General features: G+C 44.2%; 1 long non-coding RNA gene across 1 annotated transcript; it reads left to right on the top strand.

Moving 5' to 3' along the window:
* The first annotated feature begins 1201 nt into the window (after positions 1–1201).
* LOC135362092 (uncharacterized) lies at positions 1202–9847 on the top strand. The gene is made up of 2 exons (XR_010406448.1): positions 1202–3721; positions 8592–9847. It is a non-coding gene; the product is annotated as an uncharacterized LOC135362092 (long non-coding RNA).
* Positions 9848–11170: the final 1323 nt, after the last annotated feature.

Raw genomic sequence — 11170 nt, 5'->3', positions numbered from 1 at the left:
ATACACTATATGTTAACTAAATTGAATTTAAGTAGAAAATTTAAAAAAAGGAGTCAGTTGCTTTATGGCCACTTTGTCCAAGTGACTGGAACCAGTTAGAGATGCACACTTCATCTCAGTGAGTTAAAGGATGACATTAAAAATTGTAAACTGATTACATGAAGAAAATAAGACATAGTATTGTCTCAAATGTGAAAAAGAGAGAATCTACAAATAATCAAAGACTAGGAGGACTAGTATTAAAGTCTAAAAGTGGTTATATCTGGGCTCTGGGCTTATGGGTCATTTTTATGTCCTATCTATTTATTCATATCTTTTATGTTATCCTTTACTTCTCAGTGTGGCACAAATTTCCACGCTCCATCCATCCTTTATTCAGTAAATACTCCCTGAGCACATATTGTGTGTTTGGCACCTTGTAGGGGAAGAAAGCTGAGCAAGTGCCAAGTCTTTACCTTGTTCTACCACCTCCCATGGGTCTGACAATCACCAGCCCTTCCTCCTGGATCAGATGGCTGAGGTTTTATTCCCTTCCCAGGGCGAGGGCCCCTTGCAGGTCCTATAGTGTTGGTTGTGCACTCTCTCAAATACAAGCAAGACTCCTTCCTGCCCTTCCTTCAGACCCTGCTCAGATGTCAGCATGTCAGGAAGGCCTTTTCTTTTCTTTTTTTTAACATTTTTTTTTAAGATTTTATTTATTTGAGAGAAGGTGAACGAGAGAGAGAGAGAGCACGCGCAGGGGGAGGGAGAGGAAGAAGCAGGCTCCCCACTGAGCAGGGAGCCCGATGCGGGGCTCAACCCCAGGACCCTGAGATCATGACCTGAGCTGAAGGCAGACACTTAACTGACTGAGCTACCCCGGCACCCCAGGAAGGCCTTTTCTGACCACCTGATATAATCATGCCCTTACCTGCTTTGATTTTCTTTATGACACTTGTCAATATGTATCTTTACAATATGTATATAGTTGAACACTGACTCCCACCAAAATGTGTTGTCTTTGAGGAGGGGTCTTCAGTCTTGTTCATTGCTACATCTCTACTGTCTAGACCATGCCTGGCACGTTGTGGGCAGTCAGTAAATTTGTTCTCTTCCTTAACAGAAAAGTTGTGATACGTGTTTTACATATATCAAGAATGAGTATCAATACAAAAATTCAGGTGTTAAGAAATACGGTGTCGGGCGCCTGGGTGGCTCAGTCGTTAAGCGTCTGCCTTCGGCTCGGGTCATGATCCCAGGGTCCTGGGATCGAGCCCCGCATCGGGCTCTCTGCTCTGTGGGAAGCCTGCTTCTCCCTCACCCACTCCCGCTGCTTGTGTTCCTGCTCTCGCTATCTCTGTCTCTGTCAAATATATAAATAAATAAAATCTTTAAAAAAAAAAAAAAAGAAATACGGTGTCTCTATTTTTTACAATATTTTTGAAATTCTGACTCCAACACTGCTGGGCCAGTAGAAAATATCATTTTAATTATTGTTCTGCTTCCGTCCCGACCCATTCTCAGGGGGCGGGGCTCTCAAGATTCCAGGAGTCTAAGGCAGTGACAAGAGCCTCTGCTAATTAACCCACCATGTTCTGTCTGCATGGTGCCTTCGTGCCTGATGGCCATCTACTGTTTCTGCACAGGGCTGAGAACATCAGTGCCTGTGGCCTCCGCTCCAGATGCTTCATCGAAAAGCTCTTTCTCTCTGGGGTCATGCTCCAACATGGCCCCGGCCAGAAAGCAGAACCCACAGAAATTGCTCCTCCCCACAACTGGAGGGATTTCCTTTTCATCTATTGTTTCCCCACCTGTTTTTCCAAGTCCCTAAAGCTTTTCTCAAAGTCTACCCTCTCCTTGGGCCTCCGGCTCTTAGAAAACAAAAGCCAGAATCCTTCTGCTTCTCATCTTGGCACTTACCTCCCTGAAGCAAAGGACATGGAGTCTGCTACCTGCTCAAGTGGGAAATGGAAAGGGAGAACTTCAAACGGCTTTGACACAAGTCAGAAGTGAACGTTACAGGATTGGGACACATAATTCAGAGAAGAAAGGGATTCCGCTGAGGCAGGGGTGGGAAGAGAGAAACCGAGGCAAACTGAAGACTTAAGGTATCTTGCCCTTGTGAGTGAGCCTGGGAGGCTGGGCAGTATTTCCTGTCATGGAGGGTGATGGATAGAAAGAGAGGCCCAAGCAAGGAGATATATTAGAGCTGGTGTAGAGCTGAAGGCAAATAATCTCGTCTGACCGGATGTGTTTGAGCCGTGGGAAAAGGAGTGCTTGCTGAGAGTGAGGGGAACAGTCCCTGGGTCACACTAGAGCTTGAACGTTGACACAGTTGGGAACAGCACTGGGGAACATAAAAAGAGTCCGTTCCTGAGGAACAAAAGAACAGATCCATGCAACTGCAAGTTTTCTCTCCGTAAATACAGAATCCTTGTTGTTGTTGTTGTTGTTGTTTTTAAGTTTGTTTGTTTTTTAATTTATTTGAGAGAGAGAGAGAGAGAGCATGAGCAAGGGAGAGGGGCAGAGGGAGAGGGAGAAGCAGACTCCCTGCTGAGCTGGGAGCCCAATGTGGGGTTCGATCCCAGGACATTGGGATTAGGGCCTGAGCCGAAGGTAGACACTTAACCAACCGACTGAACCCCCCAGGTGCCCCAATACAGAATCCTTTTATGGTGGCTTTCTGAAATCTCTCCAGGCAGACGTGAGAAGAAATAGCCTTTAAACCATATATCTGGTTTGAGGCATATATTAATTATATCATTCTCTGTGTTTTCTGCTAGACATTCTCTCTTCCTTACATGTTGTTATAGCATTCGTTAGAGCCTTCTTTTTTGGGAATCTGTTAAGATGCCAGAGTCCCTCAGCATTGTAAACCTGGAAAAGTAGCAGCTCTTCATGGCCAGCATTCCCGACTCCCGTGCTGTCTTTCCCGGCACTGAACTTCTGTTCCCAGAGAAGCTCATCTTCACCTGCTCTAGTGCTGGCTTGTTTTCTTTCCTGGGCGGCTTTGGGCGGAGTGGGGGAGACAGTTCATCACGAAGACCAGTGGCACTTGGGGCTTCAAGGTCACTGTTGGGTCTACGACTGGAGCAGGTGAGAAAGGGGGAGCCGAAAACCCACCTCACTCCAGGGTGGGTGCCATGCGCCGCCCTCCCCCCTCCGGTGGTGCAGGAACCCGTCTTCCTTTATCCCCTTTTATTCTTTCCAAGGTTTTCCACACCTCCCATGTCTCTTTAGATCTGGTGTTGTTTTTACTTGATGGTACCTCTGTTGGGGATTTAGGGATTTGTATGAAGTGGGAAGTAAGAAAGAACAACAGAAACCTCTCTACCTTCTTAGCCTTACTGATACTGTCTTCGATAAAAGGACTGCTACTGTCCTCATGATCCCATGAGAACTGTTGGTACTGGTATTTTTAAACCATCTGATTTCAGTATTCATACCTGGGCATATCCTAATAACATGGGATTATTGAATTCTTGTTCTCATCTTTGTAATGTTTCCAAGTTAAATATGTGACTATCAACTCTTTCCTCCAGCCCAAAGGAAAAGAAGTCCACCGAAAAGCTGGGAATCACAGAACATTTGGAATTGGGGGTTCAGAATTGCATGCTCCCTGGGCTGGAGCATCTTTCTCTTCTCTCTGACCATCCAGCAAAGGAAGAGGATGATCTAGAAGCAATGCTACATGGAGCTTGGTTTACTTATGAGGCCAAAAGAGAATTGCATTTCTCATTATGTAAGAAACTAGAGCTTAAAGACCTGTTCAGGTTGTAGCCTAACAAATGTGAAGATTTGTCAGGGGCACAAGGGGTATAGAGGGGGCTGTGTCTAATTAGAGATCCCTTTTCCTCTGTCCCTCATAACCTGGGAAAGTACATGCTGGTGAAATTTCATCCTGAACAAACTACCTCAGATCTCTCTCCACTATTCCCTCCACCCTGTCCAAGATAATCTCCATTTTCTAGTGCAACATCACTCCAAGCCTTTTTTTTTTTTTTATAGAATCCGCATATTTTTTCACTTTTGTTTATTTTTGCCCCAAAGCCTTTGGCCTTTCCCTTCAGTGAGTCACAGTATGGGACCATTTCAAAACGATCTGACAGGATGTTTCTCTTCCCAAGGGAGATGGGAAATGGGTAAATGACAGCCTATCCCAAGATGTTACCATGTTGCGTGCAGGGATTTTAATAAATTAATGGCATCTCACTTGCCACCAAAGCCACCTGATGGATGGACTTACAGGGAGACAGCCTTCTAGATCTTTCCCTGATTCCACAGAGATAAGATGGGAAAACTAAAACATGGTTGTTAGGGGTTTATTCATATCAGTTGATTATGGGAATCAGTCCTTTTACGTCCTCTGTTACAGAAGTTTAGGATAGGCATTTGAGAACTCAGATTTTGCAACAAAATAATTGAACTATCGGAGGTGGGAGGTTACAGATAAGAGGAGAGAAGGCAGAAGCAGGGCGTACTTGGACCCTCACCATCCCCTGCACTTAACGCTTATTCTTCAGGCCTTTGCCTCTGGAAAGCCTCCACCCTTCCGCCACTCAGTGTGGAAAACTCCTTCTCCCCAGACGTAGCCACTCCCTCTTCTCTGCTCTCAAAGGGCTTTGTACTTTCCTCTGTTAGAGTACTTGGCATTCTGGGATTATGGTCATGTGTGCAGTGGTCACCCATTTTGCCCCCATTTTGAGGGGCAGGGAAGTGGGCCAAATTTGTCTCGGTATCCTCACCACCCAGAACAGGTCCTGTCATATAGAAGGTCTAATAGGGCACATCCTAATATAAGGTGGTGAGTGTGTAGGGGCCGGGGATTCAGGGGCATTTCTGTTCCTAATGCTGACATGGGTATCAGCGTTTTCCTAATCTCTTCAGACAACACCCCTCCTCCCCTGTCCTTGGTTCTCTCAGCCTCCTATTTCCCTTTCCCCCTTTGATTCACATAAGAAAATATAAAGTATCAGTAAAAGTTACTAGATGTGTGTGTAAGTTTTGATTACAAATATTCATTGGGATATTAGGACAATTACCAGCATGTATTCTCACTGCATGTCAAAATGTGGAGGCTGGCTTTAATCTTTCTACTGAGCTTTGACTTCTGCATATGGTGGACATTTTTTTGGCTCTTGGCTGCCCAGCCCCCAGGCCCCCATTCTTCCAGTAACAATACTCTGGGTTTTTTTGGGGGGGGGTGTAATTATCTCCCCCCATTGGGTGCAGCCTTGGTGGTACTGAGTTCAAGGTAGCCCACTCTCCCTTGGCCTGGGATGAGTTATTAGTGGTCACCACTGTGTAGAGTGTAGGACTGGGGAGAGGAGGCTCTAACTTAATTTTTGCAATGAACAATTTGAAAATTAAAGATTTAAGAAAAAGAAAATATTTGCCCCAAAGATCTGGCTAGACACAGTGAATTTTCCTGGTAAACCCATTTGAACAGCAACCACAGGCCTGGTCTGTCCTCCTCGATTGCACAGGGCCCAGGGGAGTGCAGATAGCGCCACGTCACGCTCCCGAAGTTGCCAAAAATCCCTTGAAAATGATTGAACAGATGTTTTTTCTTGGGGTTGAGCGGATATACAACACAACAGCCTGCTTTCAATTCCAGGCTTGTTGTCTTAGGGGCCACAAAATCAATCCCTTTCAGGTTTGTTTTCTGAATGGTTTTTAAATCTTCAGAATTCTCATCACAAGAACCCTTACAGTATGCAAGAACACGACACACATCTGTGCGGGTCGCTGTGTTTCGTCCCGGGCTGCACACTTCCTGGGTGATGGTGGCATGGAACGGGCCTCCCCCAGTTGTCCTTGAAGCTGAGCTCAGCGAGAAGTGGTTTCTGAGCTTTAGAACCAGCAGTTCCAATGGCACGAAGACAGACACGGCCCCTGTATCATCCGCAGTAAGAGTGGGGGTCTTGTCATTCACCAGTAGAAAGGAAGAGGACGTTGGACTTCCTAAAATAAATTGGGGCTCAAGTCAAGCAGTTTGTCACAGGATGTGTCCTTGGGTGTCTGGCCTTCTATCTATCCTGTTTTTGGTGGCATGGGAAAAGACGATTGAAGAACTGCACATAAATAAATAATTAAATGACAGCTCTCAGTCCTTTTCAAAGAGTCATACTTTAAGTTTACGTTAGTTCCTCTTGGGTGCAGCAGATAATGCATCAAAATATTTCCAGGAATTTTGTTTACACAACTTTCAGAATAAATTGCATTTTTATTATTATTTTTGAAAGATTTTATTTATTTGACAGAGTCAGAGAGAGAGAGTGAGGGAGCAGAAGCAGGGGGAGCAGCAGAGGGAGAGGGAGAAGCAGCAGAGGGAGAGGGAGAAGCTCCCCGCTGAGCAGGGAGCCCGACTATGCGGGGCTCGATTCCAGGACCCTGAGATCATGACCTGAGCTGAAGGCAGACACTTAACCGACTGAGCCACCCAGGTGCCCCTAAAGCACATTTTTAATGAGGATACACACTTCCTGACCCCAAGTGGGTCACTGACACTTATCTGTCATATCATCAGTTGAGAAAGAAGTTGGGGATCAGGAGGCAGTATGTCTCTTGAGTGGAGAGAGGATGGAGTTGAAGGAGAGACACCCGGCTTTGCATCTGGACTGGCCTGCCAGTGGCTGTGGAGACTCAGCCAATCTTGCTGTATCGATGAGTTGCACGACCTCATCTGTGGAATGGGAAAACCATTTCCCTGGTGATGTCTTGGTGAACCTCTGGTGCATTTTAGGGGCTTAGAAAGGATAGCTGTTATTATTACCTCTGATTTCACAGAATTAGGTATAGACAGCTCAAACAGACCCCTGTTTTGTCATGTGGGAACAACTCAGGGGTCAAGGCTGGGCGTTGCAGACCTACCACATGGGCCTCCCAATAGACAAGCCCATTGCAACAGAAGTGCTTTTCTGCGTCCTGACAGTTGCAACCCAAAGGTCAAATGATCTCACTCCCTGCTCCCGGTGGAGCATTCAGCACGCCTCCTTTGCCCTGCAGCCCTGCTTTCTCTGCACAGTGTGGCTGGGGAAGGCAGTGGCTGACTTTGTTCCTAATTCCGGGTCCTGCAGAATTCTGGCTTTCTCTGGTCACAGCCAGCATGCGGCCAGTCTCCCTCTTTTACCTCCTCCAACCCCTCCTTTTCACGAATTTCTGGCACCTTCATCACTCCACTGTCAGGCTGCCCGGGAAACCTGAACACTCCTTCTGGGATTTCGCTGAGCAGATTTAGTCCATCGGGACCTATTTCAGGACTCTGCCTCTATGGCAAAATGACCCAAGGGGCAGTTCTTTCCCTGAGATTCTGGGGCCACTTATATATATATACACACACATATGTACTGTATGTTATATATATATTTATATGTATTTATATTTATATATAATGTGTGCATATATATATGTAACATAAGCATAAAACTTAAAACATAAATATAAAACAAAAAACATAAAAATCCTAAGTCTTCCTCACACCCACCAATAACACCCAGTCCTTCCTCCCCTACTGCTATTAGTTTCTTATTTATCTTTCCAGAGGCACTTACCCTTTACAAAATTTCTGTGCTTCTCTCCCTCCCTTCCTCCTTCTTTTATTTATTTAATTTCCCTTCCTTCCTTTCTTATAAATGAAAGCGTGCTGTATTGTTCTATGCCGTACTTTTTAGAAAAGATTTATTTATTTTTATTTTTAAAAAAGATTTATTTATTTTTAGAGTGTGAGTTGGGCGGGGGAGGGTGGAAGGAGAGGGAGAGAGAGTCTTTAGCAGACTCCCTGCTGGGCCTGAGATCAGGACAAGAGATCACCATCTGAGCTGAAATGAAGAGTTGGTGACTTAACCGAGTGCCCCCCCCACCCCCCCACCCCCGGCACCTCGCATGCCTTGCTTTTTCAAATTTTTTTTTATGTTATGTTAATCACCATACATCATTAGTTTTTGATGTAGTGTTTCATGATTGTTTGCGTATAACACCCAGTGCTCCATGCAGTACATGCCCTCCTTAATACCCATCACCAGGCTAACCCATCCTCCCACTCCCCTCCCCTTTAGAACCCTCAGTTTGTTTCTCAGAGTCCAGTCTCTCATGGTTCGTCTCCCCCTCCGATGTCTCCCCCTTCATTTTTCCCTTCCTGCTATCTTCTTCTTTTTTTTAACCTATAATGTATTATTTGTTTCAGAGGTACAGGTCTGTGATAGACATTGGGGAGGGTATGTGCTATGGTGAGCGCTGTGAATTGTGTTAAGACTTTTGAATCACATGCCTTGCGTTTTTAACTTAACCAAATCGGTACATACTGTAAGGCCACTGTCAAATGTGGACTTTTCCTGTCCTCTCAAACAGTGCTCTCCCAATCTTTATGTATCACGCCGTCATTTAAAAACTGCTGGAGGCATATCAAAAAAATATAATTATTCATTCATTTATAGAGTATAATCACACCACTACTGTGCTAATAACATTTACATTATAAAAGTCATCAAAATAGAAATTTTAAAATGATAAAGATGAAATTTTACATACTAAATTTTTAAAAACTGTATTTGATTTTTAGTAATACAAAGTATTTTTGCTCCCTAAAATATTACTGTTGATATTTTTAACAGGATCAATGTGTTGCATATGCTGTGTCATATTTGAAAAATCTTGGGTCACCCTTTTGTGATACAGCAATTCAAGTTCTGGTTATATGTTCACTTCACTTCGACGCTTGGCTTCAAAGTCCATCAGAGCTGAAGCAGACACTTTACAGATGGAGATACATAGATCCAAATGGAAGAAAGGCCTCATTCGATGAGCTTTATTAACTCCCCACACTCATTTTTCAATCCTATCTTTTGCGCAAAGACATTTGTTGAAATTTTCCTTGATTTAAGGTTTTTGTTCTTCGTCATGTGCAACAAAGTAAATGGAAACATTTCTAAACACCTGTTTTCAAAATGTTCTTGCCATAGGTTGAGTTTCTTTTGAAGAGAAATGACTTTTTCACTGTTAGAGTGCTACTTCAACCTTGAAAGGACAGATTGTGGGTTTACTCTTTGTGTATGTATGTATGTATTTTTGTGTGTATTTACTTTTAAAAACAGTATGTGCTAGATGCCATACTAAAAATATCCACTTGCCATGACGGAAAATGACAGCTCCTCTGCAAACACTTGTCCTTTTGTCAAAGAAAGAATGCACGACTCATTCCCAGGTTCTGCAGCTCCTTTAAATACACTGCCATGAGATGACCAGCGAGGTACCTGAGGCTGACCTGCCATTCCCCATTGCAAGGCAAAGCGCTATAAAGATCCTACAATTTGAAGGCTTTGTTTTTATGAAATTAATCCCATCTGATGGTATCCTATAAGCATGGAAGTTGCAACTGGCAATAGGCAAGACCCAGAACCAGGAGAAGGTCCCTCCCCTCTCCTCTCTGCATCTCCCTCTCTGTGTGTACGTTGCTCATGGTGATGGCAGCCATGTGAGACATCAGACTGTCTCATGTTCGGATCAAGAGGTGGCATCTTAACGGATTGTCTTGAGTGTCCCATGGAAGGTGTGTGTACCCCACATGAAGATTCTCTACACAAGGACTCTTCTCCAAGTGAATTCAAAAACTTGTTTTCCTTTAGTCTCTGAAATACTCTTCCCTCCCTTTTAAAGTAAAATACCAGCCAGATTTAGTCTCCACAGGACTATACCCTCAGGGGAGTTGGCTAGGGTTGCTCTGGGAAGACTTGGCAGGTTGTCCCTGGGACTGTCCTATGCCTGGGGCAGCAAGATGATAAACATGACGGCATCTACAACTTCTGTTTATTGGGCTATTATTTTGTGTGGGTCCCTACTCTGTTTCATAAATACAGTCGGTTCTCTTTGTTCATTCTAATTCTCTTCTTTTTTTTTTTTTAAAGATTTTATTTATTTATTTGAGAGAGAGAGAATGAGAGAGAGCGAGTACATGAGAGGGGGGAGGGTCAGAGGGAGAAGCAGACTCCCTGCTGAGCAGGGAGCCCGATGCGGGACTCGATCCTGGGACTCCGGGATCATGACCTGAGCTGAAGGCAGTTGCTTAACCAACTGAGCCACCCAGGCGCCCCCATTCTAGTTCTCTTCTATAACATCTCCCCAAATACTGAATTGGTGAATTCTGAACCATTGCTCCTAGGGGAAATATAGGATGTGGTTCCTACTAGCCTCTGGTCACAACATTTTTGTCAACCGGTTAGTACATAACTTTGTTTTATGTGTGTTTCTGTTTAAGGATTTTATTTATTTTAAAGAGAGAGGGAGCATGAGTGGGGGAGGGGCAGAGGGAGAGGGAGAGAGAATCCCAAGCAGACTCCTTGCCGAGCGCAGAGCCCAACGCAGGGCTTGATCCACAACCCTGAGATCATGACCTGAGCGAAAACCAAGAGTCAGATGCTTAACTGACTGAGCCACCCAAGCGCCCCATGTGTGTTTCTGTTTAAAGAAACCTTATAAAATATATGTTGTTGCTTTATTAATATTGAATTCATGGCCAACAGCACTATAACTTGTGCTTGAATGAAGACTATCTAACAAATGTACTTTCTCCATAAGGCACACCACAGCCCTCTTGCACTGAGGAACTCCAGACAGTAGTTCAGCACTGTTTAGGAGCCCTTTTAAATAAAAAAAGTACCAATAAAAAGCACAAAAATGCAGAAAAATGTGGCACTAAATAGACTACAAAAAGAACACCTGTTTGACCGTGGCTGAGAATGTGCACATTGGGCAACTCACATTTTTTCATCACTCTGCCCATGTTCGCAAAGGACCACACAAGTGAGCAAGTATTGATTTTGGGGTTACAAATAAATTTTAGTGAATAGGTGATACAAATATGGAATCTAATGAAGATCGACTATAATATCTCATGGTACCCTTGTGGAATAGATACTAGTACAATGATACGTGAACTGAAAGGAACCTCAGGAGTCTCTGTCTTCTTTGAGACTTTGGGAAGCTAGGACAGTGAAGTGACTTACCCCAAAATGTCCAGGGCACACACATGGCACTAAACTCCTGCTCTCCCAGCCACAGGTGGTGCCCTTTCCACTGCATATTTTTGGGACCAAATGCAACAGTTTAAATGGCAGGTGGGGCTATATGCAAAACTCTTCACACATTCCCCCTAGCTTATTCTCTGTGATAATTAAAATCTGTTTTTGATCAGAAT

Source organism: Mirounga angustirostris, unplaced genomic scaffold (genome assembly GCF_029215605.1).
Source record: "Mirounga angustirostris isolate CCGP_5_RB_7025 unplaced genomic scaffold, mMirAng1.0.hap1 SCAF_12, whole genome shotgun sequence".
In the NCBI taxonomy this organism is placed as follows: domain Eukaryota; kingdom Metazoa; phylum Chordata; class Mammalia; order Carnivora; family Phocidae; genus Mirounga; species Mirounga angustirostris.
Note: the sequence above shows the minus strand (reverse complement) of the source record. Positions and strands in the feature narration are given on the sequence as shown.